This window comes from Pleurodeles waltl, chromosome 2_1 (genome assembly GCF_031143425.1).
Source record: "Pleurodeles waltl isolate 20211129_DDA chromosome 2_1, aPleWal1.hap1.20221129, whole genome shotgun sequence".
Classification (NCBI taxonomy): Eukaryota; Metazoa; Chordata; class Amphibia; order Caudata; family Salamandridae; genus Pleurodeles; species Pleurodeles waltl.
Window position 1 is genome coordinate 152,855,662 of NC_090438.1, and position 27,158 is coordinate 152,882,819.

Here is a 27,158-nt window from a genome sequence, read left to right on the forward strand (position 1 = left end):
GCTACTCGTAGCGCCTTGTCTAAACAATTGATTCCAATGGCTCCCCTGTCTGGCTTAACCATTACATCGATAGGTTTCGATGGAACACCTTCCCCTAGCCTATTGTCACAACCACTTGCATTCCATGTTGATAAATTTACTGCTCCATGTCCATTTTTGCTTTCTCCAAATACACCAGACAATATAGTGGGTCTTGATATGCTCAAGTATTTAAGGGCTACAATACGATGCTCTCCTGAAGGGGTGCGTGTTATTTTAAATGATAATCATCCTGTGATGGAAAGAGTTTGTCTTGTTAAAGAGGATATTGCATTAGCTTCACTCCCTAGTACTTTGTGGGCTACTTCAGATACTGATGTGGGACAAATGATTATTCCACCGGTACATATTAGTGTCAAGGAGGGAGCTGTATTGCCACGTTTGCCTCAATACAATATTTTACAGGAGGGCGAAGAAGCACTCACACAAATTGTGCATGATCTTTTTGCAGTTGGAGTTGTTGAGGAAGTTCTGTATAATGTTTGTAACAGTCCGATTCTTCCTATTCTGAAAAAGGATACTGATACCAGGATTTACCGATTCATTATTGATTTACGAGAAGTCAATAAGATTGTGATACCACAATATCCTGTGGTATCTGACATCACAACACTTCTTACTTTGGTTCCCCGACAGCAACTATGTTCTCTGTGATAGACTTGAAGAATGCTTTCTTTTCGATCCCTATTCATCCTGACAGACGATATTTGTTTGGTTTTACTTTGAATAAACGATCATTTAGATTTTGCAGAGTTCCTCAAGGCTATACTGAGAGTCCAAGTATTTATAGTCAAGCGTTAAAATGACAACTTGATTCTTTTGTTTTGCCTGAAGGTGTGGCTCTCATGCAATATGTCGATGATATTTTGTTGGCGGCTGATACCCCTGAGCAATGTGAAAAGTGCACTTTGTCCTTACTTTCTTTTCTTGCTTCACACCATCATAAAGTGTCACAAAAGAAATTGCAATATTGTAGACTAAAGGTAACCTATTTAGGTCACCTTTTGTCTAAGGATGGCCGTGCACTTACATCAGATCGTATTCAAGCAATTTTAGACACACCAGTACCCTCTACTCAGAAAGATGTTCGTGCATTCCTTGGTCTTACTTCTTTTTGTAGGCAATGGATATTAGGGTTTTCACACAGTGTCAAACCTTTGCTAGCACTTTGACTGAAGATACTCCAATGCCCCTCCCATGGACAGATGAATATGAGACTGCTTTCCGGCAGCTACGACAAGCCCTTTGTTCAGCACCAGTGTTAGGTACTCCAGATTACATGAAGCCTTTTGCACTTTACGTACATGAGAAAGATGAATGTGCATTGTCAGTTTTAGTATAGACACATGGCGATAAGCAGCGTCCCTGTGCATATTTTTCAGCAGTACTTGACCCTGTCGCTCGAGCGTTGCCTGGGTGTTTTCGTTCAGTTGCCGCAACAGCTGTGTCAATACGTCAGAGTGAAGGGATAGTTTTGCCACATAAGCTGTTGGTGTTAGTACCCCATGTGGTTGATGCTCTTTTAAATCAAACAAAGACACAACATTTAACTAGCGCTCACATGACAGGATATGAATTGACATTGCTGGCTCCTCACATTACACTGAAGAGATGTGCAACATTAAATCCAGCCACTTTGTTGCCATATCCGGTGACTCAGCCTCAGTCACAAGAAACACATGATTGTATATTCCTTACCGAAGAACAGACAAAGGGTCGTATTGATTTACATGATACGCCCCTTCCTGATGTAGATGGAGAACTGTGAGTTGATGGGTCTTGTTTGAAGTTGCCAGACAGTACGACCTCATCTGCATATGCAATCACCACAATACACACAGTAGTGGAGACAGCTCGTATACCACAGAAGTCAGCTCAAGCAGCTGAACTAATAGCTTTGACACGAGCATGTGAGCTTAGTACTGACTTATGTGTGAACATTTATACAGACAGCCGCTATGCTTTTGGAGTGGCTCATGATTTTGGTTTGCTTTAGAAGGAGAGAGGCTTTCTCACATCCCACGGGATACAGATAATTCACGGACAATTAGTGCATAACCTCTTGACTGCATTGCAATATCCAAAGAAACTAGCTATTGTGAAATGTAGTGCACACAAGACAGTGACCGATAAGATAGGGCAAGGTAATGCTCTTGCGGACCGCGTAGCACGTGAGACTGCGATGCAGCAAAGTACTACCTATATGTATGTAGTGAAGTCACAAGCTGAACGTTGGCATAATGCTAGACAAGACGTATTAGATATACAGAAATCTGCTTCTGTGAAAGAACGTGACCAATGGTCTGAAGAAGGAGAATTGGATCATGAGGGCTGTTGGCGGAATAAGCAGATGGATAAATGGAAATTGCCTATAGCTTTTGTACAACCTATGGTTCAGATGGCACATGGTCTGGCACATGTTGGAGCTTCAACAATAACAAAGTTTCTTACGCAAGTTTGGGAGCATCCAGCAATTTCCAGTACAGCTAAGAGAGTAGTACAGTCTTGTTTGATCTGTTTACAATACAATCCTGGAAAAGGGACACGTACTCCTGCGGGAGGGTTTGCTACACCAACTGCACCTTTTGAAGTTCTACAAATGGATTATATTCAGCTTGAACACTGCAACAATTTAAAGTATGTCTTGGTGGTGGTATGTGCCTTCAGTAAATGGATAGAGGCGTACCCCACAAAGGATAATACTGCCATTACCACAGCAAAGGTGCTTTTGAAAGAATTATTCCCTATGTTTGGTGTTTGCAGACTTTTATGGAATGATAACGGACCTCATTTTGTTGGGAGAGTTATTAAGTATGTCCTGAAAGGATTAGGAATCAAACAGAAGTTCCATGCGGTTTTCCACCCACAATCAGCAGGGTTGGTGGAAAGCTATAATGCTACTTTGAAGCTGAAGTTAGCGAAGATACAGGCTTCCACATCCTTAACTTGGCCGGATGCATTACCGTTGGCATTATTGTCTATTAGGTCAGTGCCACACTCTCGAATCGGCCTTAGTCCTTATGAAGTGGTTTTTGGGAGGCCAATGAACATTTGGGGAGTTCCTAAGCCAAATTCTGTATATGATGTACCTTATGTCCTGATGAATGATTATTTGGCACAGTTAACCGACAATTTGGTTTCTATTCATCAACAGGTTCGAGAAGCACTTCCTGACAGATCTACAGGTGAAGGCCATGAACTCCGATCTGGTGACCAGGTGATGATTAAGTCCCTTGAAAGATCAAGCAGCTTGGAACCAAGGTGGCGAGGCCCAGAACAGGTGCTCCTTGCGACAAGGACAGCAGTTCGAGTGACGAACCGAAAGAATTGGGTCCATAGTACTCACTGCAAGAGAGTGCTACCTACCTTGGTGGAACCTGCTGTGCTGACTGATCATCGAGAGATTTTGACTACGGAGAAAGGCCGTGCTATATCACCTGACGAATCTGCAGAGGTCTTCCCGGACCATACGACTTCTGGAGTGTCGCAATATAATTTGAGACCGAGGAAAGAATCTGATTTTTTTTTTTTTTAAACTGGTTTAGCTACCGCCCTGGGTTAGTGAAACGGAGAGCCAATGTGGCAAGGGGGGGGGATCACCCATGCATTAGAGTAGTGACACATGTCTTGGGCCGTGGTGAAGAAATCAGCGGCTGCCCAGGGATAAGAGCTCCAACAATTGTTTTTAATTCATTTCTGAAAGGGTCGATTATCACTGTCGCTAAAATGAATAACAAACTGATCATTAGTACTATGGGGTTTGTTGTTGTTTTGATGATTATAGCAACAATCACTTGGTTTGTTGAAAAGAAGGCTCCTGCTCGTGAGTTTTTTGTTGCCACTACTCCAGTACCAGAGGATCACTATTACTTTTCGCTTCCCTATCAGGAGCAAAAGCACCGTCAATCGTACTTCAATAATACTTTCATTCAAATGTTGCATCATACTCATAATGCTACAAATACTACTAACTGTTGGGTATGTGGAATGATACCTGCGCATCAAAAGAAAGGAGGAACACCTTTCATTCCTCTTCCTTTTTCACACAATGGTTCTTGTCAAGCTTGGTATAAGCTTTTGTTTGCATCTGGAAAACGTACAGAGGGCGGACTTCTTTTTCACCTTAATAAAGTATGCTACCAAGACAAAGATGGGTATCCCCAAGCCAAAGGAACTAAATGGGAATGGGAAGAGTATCAACCGGACAATGTTTCAATACCATATGTCTTCACAAATATAAGAGACTCTGACAAGAAAGAACAATTTGTGATTTCTGTTACAAAAACTAAAGCAGATTTATGTATACGTAGCATTGGGCGAATTCCAGTAGGGATAAGCGATTGTACCTTGATTTTAACTATTGAGGGTGCAAATAATAGTAGTTTTACAGCTTCACATAATACATATTTTGTTTGTGGTAACTATGGATATTACCAACTACCTGTTGGGTGGTCAGGTGTGTGTTATGTATCTTTTCTATTACCCCCTATGTTTTTGGCCCCTGCATCATATCACCGAGATTTTAAACTGTTCAATGACATCATTAAAAATAGATATAAAAGGCCAATAAGTACAAATGAGGTAGACCAAACGGATACTAGCCTTCAACCACATGTTTGATTTTAATTTAGGGTTGTTCTCCTTTGTGGGTGCTGCGTTAAACAGTAGGAAAGTGAGATGATTGACTAGGGTTGTGGAAGCTGTTACCAATCAGGCAGCTCTGGCACTTGGGAATATTACTGAGGAGCTCCAAATTGCGAGGATTGTAGCGCTCTAAAATCGTATGGTACTAGATGTGATATTAGCTGACCGAGGTGGTGCATGTCGCATCATCGGTAGTAGTTGCTGAGTTTTTTTTCCAGATCACTCACCTTCAGTATACGATGCAATATCTAAATTGCATAAAATTGCTGCAGAAATCCACACAGACACTGGTACTTGGACTTTTTCTGGATGCTTTTGGGCTCTTGTTTCCGCCTGGGGCTGGAAACTACTGACTATCCTGTGTGTAATGATTGCAATATTTTTCCATGCTATATCTGTATTCAGTGTGGTCCAATGTTCTGCTCCATGTGTATTACTGCTTGTATGCCTACCAAAAGAAATATTACAGAAATGAAAGCATAACATGTGTTAGATAAGGAAATAGCTGAAATGATGAGCATAAATATACAAGATGAATATTTAAATTATCCCAGAAAGACGAATGTCTTCAGCTAATGCTGAAAGGGTCGTATGGTGTAGTTAGCAGTGATTAGATTAAGCATTAGCAGAAGACATCTTGTATTTAGTAACTATTGTGAACATTTCGCGGAATCCATTTTGTATTCATGGCAGCCATTTTCTCTGCCACATGCTGCCATGTGCTCACTAAGTGCTCTGTCCTACCTTTCTGTTAACTACTCTTGAAAATCTGCCTAGTGACAAGTTATATTTAGCATCTCCCACTTTCGCACATGCCCAGTAAGGTCTGCAGCTGTTAGTCCTTGAAAACTGTTAGCCCCTCCTACCTGTCGACTGTGCATTTCCACATGGCCTTACATGTATGCAAGTCTTGCTTCTATAATTGTACCACCTCCTTTTAGCCCCTGCGTGGGTATAAAAGGACCATGCTCTCTCAGTTCAGTGTGCTACTTCAAACATTACCGAAGGGTGCTGTTTGAACTGTAGTACCACCTCATGAGGTTTAATAAACTTTGTCTTTTATTTCAGTTTCTGTGCCAACTTCTTCCTATATGGTCTGAGGACTTTGTGCAGAGAAGGGTGAACCCCTTGCACTAGTAGGCCTTGCTGAGGCTTACTTCAACAATTGTACGTCAATATTCTGTTCAAATCCGCATTCCCTTGAAGCATTACACCAAATTCTATTTTTAGTATCCCAATACAAATGTCTTTAGGAGGTGATTCTACTACCACAAATCTTTCAGAAATTACTTGTGTCTGATCCTCTTGCACCCTTCTTCTACTTGTACTGGACATTGCCATTGTGACTGTAATCCCTGCTGCGGTTCTTGGTACAACTTCAGTAGGGGTTTGTATTGTTGATGTATCCTCTCCTACACCCTTATCAACATCTACAACAATCTGAGTTGCTTCTATTGATCTATCCATAGATCAATGCAGATAGATCAACAAGAATCTATAATCTATATCTCAAGATCTTGAATCTTGAATATGACAACCAACTCAATTCAACCTAACAGTCATTCTTCAAATGGAATTATAAATATGAATGATATTTCAACACCACAGTAATCAATCCACAACTTGAGCCCATGATCATCATTATATTTCCAAGCAAATCAACATAAAAATAGAAATCCATCATTGCAAACTCATACCTAAAGACACATTCACATGCTCCATTTCTCCTTAGTCATATGTACACTCCAAAAGCACTCAGAAATGCACAGACAGCACAGATTGCTACTTCTACTGAGGGTCTGACACCAAAAAGCTGACAAATTCCTAAGAACTCTTCTTTCCTTCAATCTGGACATTAAGGGCCAGATGTATATTTTTTGACGCAAAACTGTGCTAACACAGTTTTGTGTCAAAACTTTTAGCGCTGGCTACCGTCATTTCTTAATGTCACCCGTGCGCCAAATTCATACTTTGATGCTGGGTGGCGCTAAGAGCAGGTTAGAGTCATTTTTCCTGACGCTAACCATTGCGCCTTGTTGTAAGGCAAAATTATGTTAACGCAGGAAAAATTACTCTAATCGTGTTTGCGACATGGAAAAACATTGCAAAACGGATATGCGCCATTTTTCACCACAATAGCATCAAAGAGAGACGCAGAAGGAGGAAACAGTGCTAAGGAGAACCAAAATGGATCCAAGAAGGCAGGAAATACCCCAGGGAGACCCCACACAACCAGGATCCAGCGAGGAGGACACAGACAAGACTTGGGGGAGAGACAAGAAGAAGAGAAAGACCCTCATTACAACTTTGGTGGCAAAAGACACTTACGGCCGTGCAGAAGACCGCCAACACACCGCCGCGGCTGCGGAATTCCGCCACGGTCATTATGACCCACAGCTTGGAATCCACCGAAATCCAGACACCAACACAAGTCCGCCACACCAAAGGTCAGTGATAAACTGGCGATAACAAAACCTCCACCATCACGCCAACAGGAATATGCCCACAATATCATGACCCACGAATCCACGCGGCGGTCTTTCAACCGCGGTGTTCCATTAGCAGTACACACCACCGCGCTCAAAATACACACACATCTACAAAACACACCCACATTGGACAATTTGAAATACACACACCTGATACACAGACACACACCACTCCCACGCATCCAATACAATATAAAACACACACCCACATCACCCACAAACCCTTACGTCAACAATTGCAACAGAAGGCCAGAGAGAGACACCACCAGAAAGAACAATAGCATCCACAGACACCCTACACCATCACTCACACAACATCCAAGCAGCTCACACAATACACCTCTAAATATCACCTCACACATCACAACACACACCACCCACACATCACCCACACCACCCCATGGCACCGCAAAGACACCCCAGGTTCTCTGAGGAGGAGCTCAGGGTCATGGTGGAGGAAATCATCTGGGTAGAGCCACAGCTATTCGGATCACAGGTGCAGCACACCACCATAGCTAGGAAGATGGCACTATGGCGAAGTATCGTGGACAGGGTCAACGCAGTGGGACAGCACCCAAGAACACGGGATGACATCAGGAAGAGGTGGAACGACTTACGGGGGAAGGTGCGTTCCGTGGTCTCAAGACACCACCTTGCGGTTCACAGGACTGGCACCGGACCCCACCTCCTCCCCCACAACTCACTACATGGGAGGAGCAGGTCATGGCTATACTGCATCCTGAGGGCCTCGCAGGAGCAGCTGGAGGAATGGAGTCTGGTAAGGCAAATCATTACTATCTTATCCCCCCACTCCACATGCATGCCATCACATACCCCCACCCTCACCCTCACCCCATCACTCCAACTCCTCACGTATGTCCCAATATCACAAACCACGCATCCCAAACCCAAGCCCTGCATGTAACACCCATCACCAAAGCATGTCCACTGCACATACCCATACACCCCCCTAAACCATTATCACACAAGGTCCTACACAGGAATGCAAGCACTGGGGTACAGGGTGACCCACCCATTGCACACACAGATGCAATAATCATGCCTTTGCACACCTGCAGGACCCTTACGCAACGTCACCGGACAGGAGGGTCCAGACATGTCCACTCCACCCACAGAAGAGGCCCACAGTGATGACAGCAGCTCTGTCCAACTGGATCTAAATGACTAGCCCGGCCCATCTGGGACCTCTGGACAGTCGGTTCCCCTCACACTGTCACAGGCCACTACAGAGCTTCCCCCCTCTGGAAAAAGCAGCACAGCACCCACCCAGCGGGCCCATACCTCTGTCCCCAGGACACGTCAATCAGCAGTGTGTCTACAGGGAACCCAGGCTAACCCACCACCCCAACAACACCAGGGACCTGGGGGCAGTGGCAGTGGGCATACGGTTCAGGGGACAGAGGCCCAGGAACACAGGGAAACTGGGAGGGCTGCTGTGCAACAGGGGGAGGAGAGGCCCAGGGAACCCACTCTCCACGAGGCCCTCTCCAACATCATGGGAGCCTACCACCATTCCCAGGAGACGATGGCAGCGGTACTGGCCAAGTTTCAGGAGCCCAGCCGCTGCAGGAGGAACAGTATCTGGGCTTCAGGGAGGAACTAACATCCATCAATTCTACCCTGGGCACCATTGTAGGGGTGCTGAAGGAACTTGTCAACACCAGGTGGGACACTGTGGCACAACAAGGGACCCCTGACACTAGCATGGACGATGAACTGCCCACCACCTCTGCCGGCGCTAGTGGACAGGAGGCTCCACCACAGGACGACGACACCAGCACCCCACCCCCTGCAGATGGAGAACCACCCTGCAAACTGTCCCTGAAATCCAGGACAAAGACAGAGAACAATGCCAAGACCCCCGCCAAGAATGAGACCACCCTGATTTGTCATCCTTCTGTCCCACTTTGTCACCCTGTCCATACTTAAACTGCCCCAGCTCCACTTCCTATGCCCCTTTGGACAATACACCTGTGAGACAAATAGACTGGACTCTGCCATGGACATTCCTCCACCATCACCCCTGACCATTTTACAACCCCCTCCACTATTTAGCACTTAAATAAACACCCTTAAATCACAAAACAATCTGGAGTTAGTCTGTGCTTTCACAATTGTGTATTTGCAATAACCGAGGGAAATAGCAATGTCCATTGTATTGTCAACATACCTATGTCACACAGCTCTAGTCCATGCTGAAACATAGCACATGTCACACAGTGGGACCCACATCTGTGAAATCGTAAGGGAAAGTGACAACTCAGTGACCATACACTGGGTGAAAATGACAGACAGATGAGAGGCAGTAGAATTAAATCAGATGTAGCAGGCTGTGTTGTCTTCTTACGTGTGTCTCACTGGACGTATTGGTGGATCACTGTGTTTCTGTTGTCTATGTCCTATTCTTCTGTTCCCTCATCTTCACTGTCCACAGGCTCCACAGCTGCCACAACACCTCCATCTGGACCATCCTCCTGCAGAAAAGGCACCTGTCGTCGCAAAGCCAAGTTGTGAAGCATACAGCAGGCCACGATGATCTGGCATACCTTCTTTCGTGAGTAGAATAAGGAACCACCTGTCATATGGAGGCACCGGAACCTGGCCTTCAGGAGGCCGAAGGTGCTTTCTATGATCCCCCTAGTTCGCCCATGGGCCTCATTGCAGCGTTCCTCTGCCCTTGTCCTGGGATTCCTCACAAGGGTCAGTAGCCATGACAGGTTGGGGTAACCAGAGTCACCTGCAAATGGTGAGGGGCAACTGTTAGACACATACTAACCTGTAGGGATAACCCCAGACCCAGCCAACCATTCCCACTGACTTGCTTCCAGGTGCTCTCCTAATAGCCACACATGGTGCCTCTGCAGTTGACCCATCACATAAGGGATGCTGCTATTCCGCAGGAGACTGATTTGCATATGGCTGGGTTCAAACTGGGGTGGCATGGTGAGCAAAATAATGGATGGATTAAACCCAGATCTGTGACTGGGGGTGAATGTTTGATTGGTTCCGCATTCCGTCCATCCAGTTACGCTATCCCACAGCGTTTGTGTTTTGCTTTGGTCATGCACTGAGCCAGGGAACATGGCATTCACATGGGAGATGTACTAGTCTGCCAAACATACCATCTGTACATTCATAGAATGATAACTCTTCCGGTTTCTGTAACCTGTTCACTCCTGTGGGGGGGAACCAAAGTCACATGGGTCCCATCAATGGCACCTATGATGTTGGGAATATGTCCCTGGGCATAGAAATCACCTTTTTTTACTGTAGGCAAATCCTCCACCTGAGGGAAAACGATGTAGCTCCGCATGTGTTTCAGAAGGGCAGACAACACTCTGGACAATACGTTGAAAAACATAGGCTGGGACATCCCTGATGCCATGGCCACTGTTGTTTGAAAAGACCCACTTGCAAGGAAATGGAGCACTGACAGCACCTGCACTTGAGGGGGGATTCCTGTGGGATGGCGGATTGCTGACATCAGGTCTGGCTCCAACTGGGTACACAGTTCCTGGATTGTGGCACGGTCAAGCCTGTAGGTGATTATCAAATGTTGCTCCTCAATTGTCGACAGGTCCACCAACGATCAGTACACCGGAGGATGCCGCCATCTCCTCACATGTCCCAGCAGACGGTGCCTATGAAGGACAACAGCAAGCACAGAGTCAAACAACTCAGAGGTACGTACCCACAGTTTACACAGAACACCAATCATACACAAAAGGTGGCCTGTATGTGTGTTGAGACTAGGCCTAGGTATGTGTGACGCAGTTGAAAATGAAGCCATGTGGGCCCCTGAAATGGCAGCTGCCTGACCTGTAAAGTGGGACAATGGGATGTGAGGTAACTGCGCTGGCGTTGTACACCATCGCGGTAGGCTGTTGGAGACCGCGGCACAATGCTTCATTGGTTAACATTGGACCCTATGGATCCCAGGAGCCAATGACGATGTACGCCGGCGGTGACGGTACACACCGCCGCGGACGTGACTGCCGCGGACATGACCGCCATTTTCTATCTGTTGAATCACTCGATACCTGATCTTCGACAGGAGAGGACCTACACTGCAAGTGCTGCTGTGACCTCAGTCTGGAAGAGACAATGGCTCGTGCGTCTGGGGAAAGGGCCCCTGCCTTCATATCGGAGGAGTTGGAGAAGCTCGTGGATGGGGTCCTCCCCCAGTACACGCTACTCTACGGTCCTCCAGACAAACAGGTAAGTACACAGGGAGCATATTGTATGGTCTATGCCTGTGTGGAGAGGGCTGGATGTAAGAAGGAAGGGGGCAGAGTGCTGCGTGCATGAAAGACGGTGAATGCATGTGCCACATGGCAAGGGTAGGGATGGGGGCCAATCACTTTGACGGTGCAGTTGGTAATGACTTCTCTTCTTCCCCTGTACATTTCATGTAGGTCAGCGCCCACCATAAGAAAGATATATGGCGTGCCATCGCCAAGGACGTCCGGACCCTGGGGGCCTACCACAGACGGAGAACCCACTGCCGGAAAAGATGGGAGGACATTCGCCGCTGGAGCAAGAAGACGGCGGAGGCTCAGCTGGGGATGGCCTCCCAACGTGGGAGGGGTGCCCATTGCACCATGACCCCCCTGATGTTCAGGATCCTGGCAGTGGCCTACCTGGAGTTGGATGGGCGCTTGAGGGTATCACAGCAGACACAAGGGGGTGAGTACACTCTCATTCTGCTGACTTTGCGTGCAGTGGAGTTGTCTCGGTGGGGGAGGAGGGCTGTGGGTTTCCCTAGGCCAGGGCGAGTTCCGTAGGCAAGGCCCCTCCGTAAGGCTGGCCATGTGGCACCCCAGCCCACCTCTGTAGGCTGCCAAGTACAGCTATTCATGCCCCTGTGTCATCTATGTGTGCAGATGTCGTCCATAGGCTTGTAGGCCATTTCCCAGTAATTGAACAGTGAAGCCCAAGAGCGCGGCGTGGTGCAGGGGGCTTCTTTGTCGGTCTTGTCCGCCAACGGTAGCGGTAATCCATGCACTCAACATGTCTTTCTTCTGTCGACCCCCCCCTTTTGTGTTCTCCCTGTTCTTGTGTGCATTAGCATCATCAGGCGGAGGAGCAGTGGCACCGGAGCACGAGGGAGCTGCATCCCACATGGCCCTGGAGGGTGAGACTACAGACTTGGAATTCACCAGTGGGACGGAGGGCGAGGGGAGCTTCACAGCGGGGACAGGAGCTGACACCAGCGACACGGACACGTCCTCTGATGGGAGCTTCCTTGTGGTGGCGGCAACATCTGTCCCACCCGCATCTACAGGTACAGCCGCCATCTCCCTACCAGCACCACCCTCCCAACAGCCCCTCTGCCTTCTCCCCGTGCCCGCTCACCCAGGAGGGTGGGCATTACCTTTGCCCCAGGCACCTCAGCCCCTGCCCCTGTCACCCCTGCTGCCCTCAGTGAGGAGGCCATTGACCTCCTCAGGTCCCTCACTGTTGGGCAGTCTACCATTTTGAATGCCATCCAGGGTGTAGAAAGGCAGTTGCAACAAACGAATGCATTCCTGGAGGGCATTCATTCTGGTCAGGCGGCCCTTCACCGAGCTTTTCAAACTCTTGCCTCAGCACTGATGGCAGCTATTGTCCCTGTCTCTAGACTCCCCCCTCCAACTTCCTCCACCCAGACCCAATCCCCTGTACCTCTGCCTATCCCAAGCACACCATCAGACCAGCCTGCACACACCTCACCACACAAGGGAAGCTCAGGCAAACATAAGCACCACACATCCCACAAGCAACACAAACATGCAGACAAACCAACATCCACGGCCTCCTCTGTGTCCCCCTCCTCGTCGTCTCCCTCCTCCCTCCCAGTCTCGTCTACACTCACCTGCATGCACTACCTCTACAGCCACTACGTCCCTCACCAGCACACACACCAGCACACCCCGCTCACGTGCAGTCACCACCCCCAGTACCATTCACACGTCCCCTGTGCCCTCTCCCAGTGTGTCTGTGAAGCCCTCTCCCAAGATACACAAACGCAGCCACACACCCACCCAACAGGCATCCACCTCACGACAGCCTCCAGCACATGCACCAGCACCCAAAGTCACCAAACGTACACTTCCTACTACCACCACCTCTTCCACCACTCCCAAACCCCCTCCAGCTACCCGTCCCAGTGTGTCCAAGAAATATTTCATGTCCAGCCTTGACCTTTTTCCCACACCTCCCCCACCCCGTCCATCTCATAGGTCCCGAAGTAGCACCTCAGCCACAACATCTCCAGGACCAGTGGTGCCTGTAGTCACCGGTATGTGGAGTGCACTGGCCACCAGGACAGCCAGTGTGGTACGGAGCCACAGCACAGCCAGTCCCCCACATGTGAAGCATCAGAAGTTGGCCAGTGCCCGGCGGGAGAGGGGGAAGACTCCAGCCACCAAAGCCGCTCCCAGGGGTCCCGGTGGGAGTGTGGAGTCAGCTGTGACACCTCCCAAGGTGGGGAAGGGCCAAAAGAAACCCAGCAAGTCTGAGAAGAGCTGCACGGCGGAGAAGACCGCCATCATCCCCGCTGTCCAGGAAGCCACCGCCAGCCCCAGCCCAGCTGCCCAGGAGGCCACTGCCAGCCCCAGCCCAGCTGCCCAGGAGGCCACCGCCAGCCCCAGCCCAGCTGCCCAGGAGGCCACCGCCAGCCCCAGCCCAGCTGCCCAGGAGCCCACCATCAGCCCCAGCCCAGCTTTCCAGGAGGCCAGCCCCAGCCCAGCTGCCCAGGAGGCCACCGCCAGCCCCAGCCCAGCTGCCCAGGAGGGCCCCGCCAGCCCCAGTCCAGCTCATCCGTGAAGGACCGCCAGCACAAGCCCCACTGGGCCATGAAGGACCGTCAGCACAAGCCCTGCTGGGCTATGAAGGACCGCCAGCACAAGCCCCGCTGGGCCATGAAGGACCGCCAGCACAAGCACCGCTGAACAGGGCACCGCCAACTCAAGCACCGCTGAACGGGGCACCGCAAGCACAAGCACCGCTGGGCCATGAAGGACCGCCAACTCAAGCACCGCTGGGCCATGAAGGACCGCCAACTCAAGCACCGCTGAACAGGGCACTGCCAACTCAAGCACCGCTGAACAGGGCACCGCCAGCACAAGCCCCGCTGGGCCATGAAGGACCGCCAGCACAAGCCCTGCTGGGCCATGAAGGACCGCCAGCACAAGCACCGCTGGGCCATGAAGGACCGCCAACTCAAGTACCGCTGAACAGGGCACCGGCAACTCAAGCACCGATGAACAGGGCATCGCCAGCACAAGACCCGCTGGGCCATGAAGGACCGCTAGCACAAGCCCCGCTGGCCATGAAGGACGCCAGCACAAGCCCCGCTGGGCCATGAAGGACCACCAGAACAAGCACCGCTGGGCCATGAAGGACTGCCAGCGCAAGCACCGCAGAACAGGGCACCGCCAGCACAAGCACCGCTGAACAGGGCACCACCAGCACAAGCCCCGCTGGACCATGAAGCACCGCCAGCACAAGCACCGCTGAACAGGGCCCCGCGAACTCAAGCACCACTGAACAGGGCACCGCCAGCACAAGCACCGCTGGGCCATGAAGGACCGCCAACTCAAGCACCGCTGAACAGGGCACCGCCATCTCAAGCACCGCTAGCCCATTAGCAGCAGGGGCACTGACACAACTGGGTCTGTCATGGGGTGAGTGATGCACTCTGGGCACCAGTCCCCCTCCAGAACCAGTGGAGAGATCCATCCACTACCTCTGTCCTTCACAGGATGAAGCACTCTGGGCACCAGTCCCCCTCCAGAACCAGTGGAGACATCCATCCACTACCTCTGTCCTTCACAGGATGAAGCACTCTGGGCACAAGTCCCCCTCCAGAACCAGTGGAGACTGTTATCCACTTGAGAGACTGTGGCTTTGCACTCCCCAGGATTGAACAGTGGGCAACCCACCCACTGTTGTCGACTTGAGAGACTGTGGCTTTGCACTCCCCAGGATTGAACAGTGGGCAACCCACCCACTGTAGAGACTTGAGAGACTGTGGCTTTGCTCTCCCCAAGATTGAACAGTGGGCACTCCACCGACTGTAGAGACTAGAGAGACTGTGGCTTTGCACTCCCAGGATTGAACAGTGGGCAAACAACCCACTGTAGAGACTTGAGAGACTGTGGCTTTGCACTCCCCAGGATTGAACAGTGGGCAACCCACCCACTGTTGTCGACTTGAGAGACTGTGGCTTTGCACTCCCCAGGATTGAACAGTGGGCAACCCACCCACTGTAGAGACTTGAGAGACTGTGGCTTTGCACTCCCCAGGATACATCAGTGGGCATTGAGCCCCCTCGTGGATCTGTCGTCGTTCACTCATCCGGCTGAGGTGCCCCCTCTTACCTTCCCCCTGCGGTGCCTGTTGTATTTCTATCTGATGTCCCAGCAGTGTTCTCTCTGTTTTGATCGGGTATCGAGTGTGGGCCTCGCCCATGCATTTTGGGCCCAGTGGTCCACGGACTATAAATGGTGCAACACCTGGACTTGTATTATTGGTGTATATATTTGTTTATAGTGTATATATATTTTGGAGTACTGGATTTTAATAGATTACAATCGTTACAATCATTTCCTTTTGTCTTTGCATTCTTCTGGGGGGCTTGGGTGTGTAACTGTAATGTATCAACATGTATTAGTGTGTGTGTTGTAGTGGGTGAGGGTGAAGGTGTTGCATGTGTGTCCCCCTGTTTTTTCCCTCCCCCTCCGCTATGTCGTAGGTGCAGTACTCACCGTGGTCTTAGCCGCCGGCGTTCGTTCTCCTGGTAGAGGAGCAGGAAGACTATTGCAGGTAGAATTTGGAGTTCCAGTTCCATGGTGTCCTCGTTCCTCGTGGGGTGGGTAGAGGTGAGCGTTTTCCCTTCGAAATTCCTGTTTCCGCCGTGTTTTTATCCACGGTGAATCCGCCCCAGAAAAGGTGGCGGATTGGCCTGTCATAATAGTGGGCGGTACATTGTCTCCCCCCTGTCTGTTGGCGGTGACCGCCGCGCTGTTTGTTTGTACGGCTGTGGCGGTCTGAGTGTTAAAGTGGCTGCCTTTGTTGGCAGTTTCCGCCACGGTCGTAATTGCGATTTTTTTACTGCTGGCCTGTTGGTGGTCTTACCGCCGCTTTAACACCGTCCGCCAGGGTTGTAATGACCACCATAATGTCCCTGACGAATAAAAAGTCAACGCTGCCTACCCATCAAGTATTTAGCAGCACAGAAAAGCACAACAAGAGGTGTACCAAATAAAGGGGGTGATTCTAACCCTGGCGGTCGGTGTTAAAGCGGCGGCCAACCCGCCAACAGGCTGGCGGTAAAAAATATGGGATTCTGACCCTGGCGGGAACCGCCAACACAGACAGCCACCTTAACACTCCGACCGCCACGGTGGTACAAACAAACAGCGCGGCGGTCACCGCCAACAGACAGGCGGCAGACAATGTACCGCCCACACTATTCCAACTCACCAATCCGCCACCTTTTCCGGGGCGGGAGCACCGCCGATAAAAACACGGCGGAAACAGACTACGGACGGAAAAACGCTCACCACTACGCACTCCAGGAGGAAGGAGGACAGCATGGAATCCGAATTAAACATCCTACCTGCTCTCGTCTACCTTCTCATCTACCACGAGTACGAAGTCCGGCGCAGACGACAACGGTGAGTACTGCACCTACGACACACGGGAGGGGGAGGACGAAAGGTTACGGGCACACACATATGCGACCCCCACCCCCCCAACTATGTACTCACCAATGCAGCGCACCAAGTCACAGTGACACCACCCAAACACCCCTGAAAAATGCTAGGACATAATCATATTTTGAATAAATATTTATGTACCAAAAAGCTCCAGAAAATTAGCGTACAACCATGAAAGATATCCACAACAGAACTAATGACACACACATCAGTGTATAACTGAAGTACCAAGTCCTGCACAACCTACGATTTCAGCATGTCCGTGGGCCAAAGTCTTGAGAAACAAGGGCAAAGCCCACACACGAGACCTGAGTCCTTTGGAGAGAACACTGCAGGGGCATCAGATGTAAAAACTACAGGCACCTCAGGGGGAAGGGAAGGGGGGGGGCACCACAGCCACATGAGTCCACGACGCCAGATCCACGAGGAGCCACCATGCCCACTGGACCATCCTGGGGAGTGCAAAGCCACAGTCTCTCAATGTCTCTACAGTGGGTGGCCTGCCCACTGGGTCATCCTGGGGAGTGCAAAGCCACAGTCTCTCAATGTCTCTACAGTGGGTGGGCTGCCCACTGGACCATCCTGGGGAGTGCAAAGCCACAGTCTCTCAATGTCTCTACAGTGGGTGGGCTGCCCACTGGGCCATCCTGGGGAGTGCAAAGCCACAGTCTCTCAATGTCTCTACAGTGGGTGGCCTGCCCACTGGGCCATCCTGGGGAGTGCAAAGCCACAGTCTCTCAATGTCTCTACAGTGGGTGGGCTGCCCACTGGACCATCCTGGGGAGTGCAAAGCCACAGTCTCTCAATGTCTCTACAGTGGGTGGGCTGCCCACTGGGCCATCCTGGGGAGTGCAAAGCCACAGTCTCTCAATGTCTCTACAGTGGGTGGGCTGCCCACTGGACCATCCTGGGGAGTGCAAAGCCACAGTCCATCAGGTGGATGACAGTCTCCACTGGTCAAGGAGGAGGCATGGTGGGCACAGTGAACCATAAACTGTGCTTGCGACGGCGGTGCCCAGCGGAGCGGTGCTTGAGAGGAAGGGCCCAGCGGAGCGGTGCTTGAGAAGAAGGGCCAAGCGGAGCGGTGCTTCAGACGGCGGGGCCCAGCGGAGCGGTGCTTGAGAAGAAGGGCCCAGCGGAGCGGTGCTTGAGACGGCGGGGCCCAGCGGAGCGGTGCTTGAGAAGAAGGGCCCAGCGGAGCGGTGCTTGAGACGGCGGGGCCCAGCAGAGCGGTGCTTGAGAGGAAGGGCCCAGCGGAGCGGTGCTTGAGAAGAAGGGCCCAGCGGAGCGGTGCTTGAGAAGAAGGGCCCAGCGGAGCGGTGCTTGAGAGGAAGGGCCCAGCGGAGCGGTGCTTGAGAAGAAGGGCCCAGCGGAGCGGTGCTTGAGACGGCGGGGCCCAGCGGAGCGGGGCTTGAGAAGAAGGGCCCAGCGGAGCGGTGCTTGAGACGGCGGGGCCCAGCGGAGCGGTGCTTGAGAAGAAGGGCCCAGCGGAGCGGTGCTTGAGACGGCGGGGCCCAGCGGAGCGGTGCTTGAGAGGAAGGGCCCAGCGGAGCGGTGCTTGAGAAGAAGGGCCCAGCGGAGCGGTGCTTGAGAAGAAGGGCCCAGCGGAGCGGTGCTTGAGAGGAAGGGCCCAGCGGAGCGGTGCTTGAGAAGAAGGGCCCAGCGGAGCGGTGCTTGAGACGGCGGGGCCCAGCGGAGCGGGGCTTGAGAGGAAGGGCCCAGCGGAGCGGTGCTTGAGAAGAAGGGCCCAGCAGAGCGGTGCTTGAGAAGAAGGGCCCAGCGGAGCGGTGCTTGAGAAGAAGGGCCCAGCGGAGCGGTGCTTGAGAGGAAGGGCCCAGCAGAGCGGTGCTTGAGAAGAAGGGCCCAGCGGAGCGGTGCTTGAGACGGCGGGGCCCAGCGGAGCGGGGCTTGAGAAATAGGGCCCAGCGGAGCGGTGCTTGAGACGGCGGGGCCCAGCGGAGCGGTGCTTGAGAAGAAGGGCCCAGCGGAGCGGTGCTTGAGACGGCGGGGCCCAGCGGAGCGGTGCTTGAGAGGAAGGGCCCAGCGGAGCGGTGCTTGAGAAGAAGGGCCCAGCGGAGCGGTGCTTGAGAAGAAGGGCCCAGCGGAGCGGTGCTTGAGAGGAAGGGCCCAGCGGAGCGGTGCTTGAGAAGAAGGGCCCAGCGGAGCGGTGCTTGAGACGGCTGGGGCCCAGCGGAGCGGGGCTTGAGAGGAAGGGCCCAGCGGAGCGGTGCTTGAGAAGAAGGGCCCAGCGGAGCGGTGCTTGAGAAGAAGGGCCCAGCGGAGCGGTGCTTGAGACGGCGGGGCCCAGCGGAGCGGTGATTGAGAAGAAGGGCCCAGCGGAGCGGTGCTTGAGAGGAAGGGCCCAGCGGAGCGGTGCTTGAGAAGAAGGGCCCAGCGGAGCGGTGCTTGAGAAGAAGGGCCCAGCAGAGCGGTGCTTGAGAAGAAGGGCCCAGCGGAGCGGTGCTTGAGAAGAAGGGCCCAGCGGAGCGGTGCTTGAGACGGCGGGGCCCAGCGGAGCGGTGCTTGAGAAGAAGGGCCCAGCGGAGCGGTGCTTGAGAAGAAGGGCCCAGCGGAGCGGTGCTTGAGAAGAAGGGCCCAGCGGAGCGGTGCTTGAGACGGCGGGGCCCAGCGGAGCGGTGCCTGAGAAGAAGGGCCCAGCGGAGCGGTGCTTGAGAAGAAGGGCCCAGCGGAGCGGTGCTTGAGACGGCGGTGCCCAGCGGAGCGGTGCTTGAGACGGCGGGCCCTGTTCAGCGGTGCTCTTCTGCACCGCGGGCCCTGTTCAGCGGTGCTCTTCTCCACGGCGGGCCCTGTTCAGCGGTGCTCTTCTCCACGGCGGGCCCTGTTCAGCGGTGCTCTTCTCCACGGCGGGGCCCTGTTCAGCGGTGCCTATCTCCACAGCGGGGCCCTGTTCAGCGGTGCTCTTCTGCACTGCGGGCCCTGTTCAGCGGTGCTCTTCTCCACGGCGGGGCCCTGTTCAGCGGTGCTCTTCTGCACCGCGGGCCCTGTTCAGCGGTGCTCATCCAGCAGGTCAAGGGAGCCAGACCTGGCCTCGACTCCCTGCTCAGTCGCCCTCGGACCGTGACGTTTCTGGACCCTTCGGGGACGGACTCCTGGCCTCCTTAGTGTCCTCCTTCCCAGCTGGGATGTGGCATGTGGGGTCCACCTTCTCCGCGCTCCTGCTGCCCTTCCGCTCCTTTGATGGGGCTCTCGGGCCCTTGCCTCCCCCAGATGGTGTGGGTGGTGAAGTGGCCGCACATTGCTCCTTGGGGGCAGCCCTGTCGGTCCTCGCACGGCGGTCCTTGGTTTTGCGGGTCCTCTTGCCGGGGGGGGGGGCTGGACGTGTCCTTGCTGCTGATCGATGTGTCACTGCTGGCAAAGGGTGGGCTCCAGAACCCAGGCACAACAGTGACACCCGAAGCTGGGCTGGTGGTGGCTGCGGTGCTCTTGGGACTCTTTGAAGATGGATGGGGGAGGTCATCGAGGGGAAAGAGGTTAAGGTTAGCCAGGAAAAGTTTTTTGGGGCCAAGGTAAAGGGTAGGAGAAGTGGAGATGGAAGTGGAGGTAGAGGAGGTGGTTGTAGGAGAGTCAGGTGTGCTGTCATTGGGTGAAGGTGCTGGTGCTGTAGGCTGTCGTGAGGTGGATGGCTGTTGGGTGGGTGGCTGCCTGCGTTTGTGTGTCTTGGAAGAGGGGGTGACAGACACAGTGGGAGAGGACACAGGGGACGTGTACATGGCAGTGGGGGTGGTGACTGCACGAGTGTGGACTGTACTGGAGGGTGAGGTGGTGATGGAAGCACTGGCTGATGTTGGGGTGCATGCAGGTGTGAGTGTAGACGTCACAGGGAGGGAGGAGGGAGACGAGGAGGAGGGGGACACAGGGGTGGCAGTGGCTGTTGGCATGTCTGCATCTGGGTGTTGCTCGGGTGAGTGTTTGCGGGATTTGAGGTGCTTGTGTTTGGATGAGCTGCTCTTGGGTGTTGAGGTGTGTGCAGGCTGGTCTGATGGTGTGGATGGGATAGGCTGAGGAACAGGAGACAGAGACAGGCTGGAGGCAGTCAGAAGAGGGAGGCTGGAAACAGGGACAATGGCTGCCGTCAGTGCTGAGGCCAGAGCAGTGAACGCTCGTTGATGGGCAGCCTGACCCGAATGAATGCCCTCCAGGTACGCATTGCTCTGTTGCACCTCCCTTTGCACGCCCTGGATGGCATTCAAAAGGGTCGTCTGCTCAACAATGAGCGTCCTTACCAGGTCAATGAGCTCCGCACTGAGGGCAGCAGGGGCAACAGGGGCAGGGGCTGAGGTGCCTGGGGCGAAGGAGACGCGCGCCTTCCTGGGCGAACCGGCACGGAGCGAAGACTGAGGGGCTGCTGGGAGGGCAGGGCTGGTGCGCTGGGTGGCGGCTGTACCTGTAGAGGCGGGGGGCACGGATGTTGCCGCCACCCCTAGGGAGCTCCCATCCGAGGACGTGTCGCTTTCGCTGCTCTCACCAGCGGTCCCCGTCGTGGTGCTCCCCTCGCCCTCCGGATCACTGGTGCCCTCGGTGTCTGTTCCTGGGCCCACCGGGGCCTTGTGTCCTGCAGCTCCCTCGTGCTCCGATGCCATATCTCCTCCGCCTGATGATACTAATGCACACATGCACAAGAAGATGAAGAGAAAGGGTGGGGGGAGAAAAAAGAAGACCAGGTTGAGTGCATGCAATGTCAACACCGTTGGCGGAGAGGACAGACACAGGTGCCTAATGCACTAAGCCGCGCATTCGGGGTACACTACTCAGTACTACTGACTAAGACAACAGGCCAAGAGACGTCAAACGCGCACATGGGAGATGCTGGACCTTCAATGGCTGTACTTGTCACCCTACCGAGGTGGGGACCGGGGGCACAGGGCAATGCCTAAGGGAGAGGACTACACTACAGAAAGCGCCCTGGCCTAATGTCACCCACAGCCCTCCTCCCCCACCCAGACGCCTCCACTGCGCAGAAAGATAGGAGAATGTGCCGATACTCACCCCCTTGTGTCTGCTGTGATGTCTTAAAGCGCCCATCCAATTCAGGGTAGGCCACCGCCAGGATCCGGGACATCAGGGGGGTCATGGTGCGACTAGCACCCCTCCTAGGTTGGGAGGCCATCCCCAGCAGTGTTTCTGCGGTCTTCCTTGTTCCGCGGCGGATGTCCTCCCACCTCTTGCGGCAGTGGGTGCCCCGTCTGTTGTGGACCCCCAAGGTCCGGACTTCCTTGGCGATGGCACGCCAAATGTCGATCTTCTGATGGGCGCTGACCTATTAGACATGTACAGGGTGGAAAGGAGGAACTCATCAATGACCTGCATGTTAGATGTAATTGGCCCCCCCCCACCCACTTTGCCATATGGCACATGCTCTCATCTGTCGAGCGTTGCACTCCTCATTCGCCCCCCACCCCACCAACTTACATCCACCCCAATCCACACAGGCATAGCCCATTCCATTAGCACCCGGGGTACTCACTTGTTGGTCTGGAGGACCGTAGAGTAGCGCATACTGGGGGAGGACCCCATCCACGAGCTTCTCCAACTCTTCAGACGTGAAGGCAGGGGCCCTTTCCCCAGTCGCAGCAGCCATTGTATCTTCCAGACCGAGGTCACAGCAGCACTTGCAGTATAGGTCCTCTCCTGTGGATGATCAGGTCTCGAGTGATTAAGCAGATAGAAAATGGCGGTCACGTCCGCGGCGGTGCGTACCGCGGCGGTGCGTACCGCGACCGCCGGCGCACTTCGTTATTGGCTCCTGAAACCCATAGGCTTCAATGTTAACCAATGCGGCTTTGCGCCGCGGTCTGCGACCGCCTACCGCCACGGTGTGCCCCGCCAGCGCATTGACCTCACATCCCATTGTCCCACTTCACAGGTCAGGCAGCCGCCATTTCAAGGGCCCACATGGCTTAATTTTGACTGCGACACACAGGCCTAGGCCTTGCCTTGCCACACATACACGCCTTTCAACCCATTGCCATTCTTTAACTGTGCAAGCTGTCTGTACGTACCTGTGGTTTGGCTGACTCTGTGCTCCATGTTGTCCTTCCTAGGCACCGTCCGCTGGGACTTGCGATGAGAAGGAGGAATCCTCGCGTGTACCGACCGCTGGTGGACCTGTCGACAATGGAAGAACGCCATATAATACTTCGATACAGACTTGACCGTGCCACTATCCATGAACTGTGTGCCCAGCTGGAGCCAGCCCTGATGTCCCCCATCCGCCAACCCACAGGGATTCCCCCTCTGGTGCAGGTTTTGTCAGTCCTCCATTTTTTGGCCAGTGGGTCATTCCAGACCACAGTGGCCATGTCATCTGGAATGTCTCAGCCTATGTTTTCTAAGATTTTGAGCAGAGTGTTGTCTGCCCTAATGAAACTCATGCGGAGCTACATCATTTTCCCCGAGGAGGGTGACTTGCCTACAGTGAAGGGTGATTTCTATGCCCTTGGACATATCCCCAACATCATTGGTGCCATTGATGGGACCCATGTGGCTTTGGTACCCCCAAAAGACGATGAGCAGGTGTACAGAAACAGAAAAAATTATCATTCGATGAATGTCCAGGTGGTCTGTTTGGCTGACCAGTACATCTCCCATGTAAATGCCAAGTTCCCAGGGTCAGTGCATGACGCGTATGTGATGCGAAATAGCAGCATCCCCTATGTGATGGAGCAGCTACAGACACAACATGTGTGGCTAATAGGTGACTCTGGTTACCCCAACCTGCCGTGGCTACTGACCCCAGTAAGGAATCCCCGGACAAGGGCAGAGGAACGCTACAATGAGGCCCATGGGCGTACTAGGACGGTGATTGAGCGAACCTTTGGACTCCTGAAGGCCAGGTTTAGGTGCCTGCATATGACTGGTGGATCCCTAATGTACTCACCAAAGAAGGTGTGCCATATCATCGTGGCCTGCTGTATGCTTCACAACCTGGCTTTGCGACGCCAGGTGCCTTTCCTGCAGGAGGATGGTCCAGATGGTGGTGTTGTAGAAGCCGTGGAGCCTGTGGAGAGTGAAGAGGAGGAAGACTCAGAGGACGACACAGACAATCGGGATAGAGTGATACAACAGTATTTCCAGTGACACCCAGGTAAGAATCACCCACGCCATTTCCCAATTGCTTCTAGCCTCCTGCATCTGTACTTTCTGTAGTTCCCCACAGATGTTTTTCAGTAATTTTTGCCTTTCCCTTCCCTTCTCAGTGCTGTCTGACTCAGTACCTGACTTCTGCTTGGTTCGCCCATGAAATACAGCGTATTGACATTGGTATGTTGTCATGACTAATTGACAGAACAGAAATTGAACAGTAATATGTAATACATTTGTTAATAAGACAGCATGACTCAAAACAGATTATTGTGCAAAATGTGATTTATTTACAGTGCTAGATATCGGTACATGTGATTCTAAGGGTGATGGGTGGGGGTGGAGGAATATCCATAGCAGAGTCCAGTTCTCAGTCTCACAGGTGCATTGTTCTTTTGCCTGTGGAAGGATGGAGCATAGGCAGTTCATGGTTGGACAGGGTGGCAATGTGGGACAGTGGGAAGAGTTCAGGGGGTATGTCCTGCTGGCGGGGGTCTTGACATCCTACTCTGTCTTTTTCTTTGGTCTCAGGCTCCTCTTACGGGGTGGTTGTTCTTCAGCAGGAGGTGGGGTTCTGGGGGGCTGTCGAGGTGTTGGGACCTCCTGTCCACTAGCGCCGGCGGAGGTGGTAGGCTGTTCCTGGTCCGGCCTAGTGACAGGGGCCCTGTGTGGTGCACCATGGTCCCGCAACGCGTCCTCTATCCTGTGGAGGGCCAGGACGATGGTCCCCATTGCGGTCCCGATGATTCTCAGCTCCTCCCTGAACCCCATGTAGCGTTCTTCCTGCTGTGCCTGGATCTCAGTGAACCTGGCCAGTACCGTCGCCATCGTTTCTTGGGAGTGGTGGTAGGCTGCCATGATGGTGGTGAGGGCCTCTTGGAGAGTGGGTTCCCTGGGCCTCTCCTCCCCCCCCTGTCGCACAGCAGCCCTCCGAGCTGCCCGGTTTCCCCCGGCCTCTGTCCCCTGGCCGGTGTGCCCGCTCCCACTGCCCCCAGGTCCCTGTTGTTGTTGGGGTGTTGGGTTAGCCTGGGTGCCCTGTAGTGGCGGACACACCGCTGATTGAGCTGTCCTAGAGACAGAGGCATGGGCCCGCTGGGTGGGAGCTGTGCTGGTGTCGGCAGAGGGGGTCGGGTCTGGTGTGGCCTGTGGCTGCCTGAGGGGAACCGACTGCCCAGAGGTCCCCGATGGTCCGGGCTGGTCATCAGGTTCACTGTCGACAGAGCTGCTATCCTCAGTGTGGGCCTGTTCCGGTGGTGGGATGGACACTTCTGGACCCTCCTGGCTGGTGTGTTGTCGTTCGGTCCTGCATGGGGTAAGAGAGTTTGGTTATTGTTTCTGTGTGTGCAATAGCGTGCGTGTTATGGGTGCCCTTGTTCCCCAGTGCAGGCATTCCCTTGAGGGAGGTGTTGTGAGGGTATTTAGTGGGGGGGAGGGGTTAGTGCAGTGGTCATGCATAGGTGATGGGTGCCCATGATTTGTGTTGGCATGCAGGAGTTGGTGTTGGGATGGGTGGGTTGTGCTGGTGAGACATTGTCAGGGAGGATATGTGCTGGGGGGTTGGGGGTGAGGGTGGGGGTGTGGGTTGGCATGCTGGTGGGGTGGGGGGGATATAGTAGTTGAGATGGGACTTACCAGAGTCCATTCCTCCGGCTACTCCTGCGAGGCCCTGAGGATGCAGGATGGTCAAGACCTCTTGCTCCCACGATGTAAATTCGGGAGGGGTGGGTGGGGGTCCGCCGCCAGTCTTCTGGACCGCGATGTTGTGCCTGGAGACCATCGATCGGACCTTCCCCCGTAGGTCGTTCCATCTTTTGCGGATGTCCTCCCTATTCCTGGGATGCTGTCCCACCGCGTTGACCCTGTCCACGATCCGCTGCCATAGCTCCGCCTTCCTGGCTATACTGGTGTGCTGCACCTGGGAGCCGAAGAGCTGGGGTTCCACTCTTAGGATTTCCTCGACCATGACCCGGAGTTCTTGGTCCGAAAAGCGTGGGTGCCTTTGGGGTGCCAAGGGGTGGTGTGGGTGAGGTGTGGGGTGGTGTATGTGATGATGAGTATGTTGGTGTGTGGTCCTTTGTGCTACTACTACTGTGATGGTGTAGTGTGCCTCAGTGTGTCTTGCTATGGATTGTCTGCTGTGTCTCTCTCTCCTTCTCTCAGTAATTATGGTCGCAGGGGTTTGTGGGTGATGTAGGTGTGTGTTTTATAGTTGGTTGATTGTGTGGGAGTGGTGTGTGTATGTGTATCAGGTGTGTGTATTTCAAATTGTCCAATGTGGCTGTGTTTTGGTGATGTGTGTGTATTCTGACCGCGGCGGTGTGTACCGCCAATGGAATACCGCGTTTGAATGACCGCCGTGTGGATTCGTGGGTCGTTATGGCATGGGCGTATTTCTGTTGGCGTGACGGTGGAGGTTTGGTCATCTCCAGTTTATCGCTGCCCGCCGATGTGGCGGGCTGCAGTGGAGGACGGATTTTTGGAGGTTTGGCCGTTGTGGGTCAGAATGACCGTGGCGGTTGACCGCGGCCGCGGCGGTGTTATGGCGGTCTTATGACCGGCGGTAAGGGCATTTTACCGCCGAGGTCAGAATCACCCCCAAAGTGATCTGTGCATTGATGTAGTGCAATGGGTCACAATACAAATGCAGCATGTACTTCACATGGGCCAGGCCGACTAATCTTTATCATCTGAGTCAACTTCAAGGCACCCAGGACCAGTGTTTTGTAGATGTAATTGGCAGGATGGTATGCATTTGCTAATCATAAGGGGTCAGTGTTGTTTGGGACACATGCATGCTTGAATAAGATGACTGTCATCTACACTGTGACCACCACATCTACCTACATATATGTTCTTCCCCTGCCCCTGTGCCTCAGGAGGGATGGGCATGCAATACATCATTACAACTGTTGAGGACAACCACGAAGCCATGTCCACTTTTACATGGATTTAGTGAGTTGAACATATGTGAGGAGGGCCGCCACCTAGGAATGAGGTATCCATAGGCAGCATACGTCTGGCCTTGACATGCATGCACACCTATTACATACCACATAAGTGTGTCGTAAATGGAGTACAACGTATGGGGCTAGATGCTGGGGGACAGTTACCCATACAGTCCTACATGTACAATACAATACAGGGATGCACAATTTTGTGA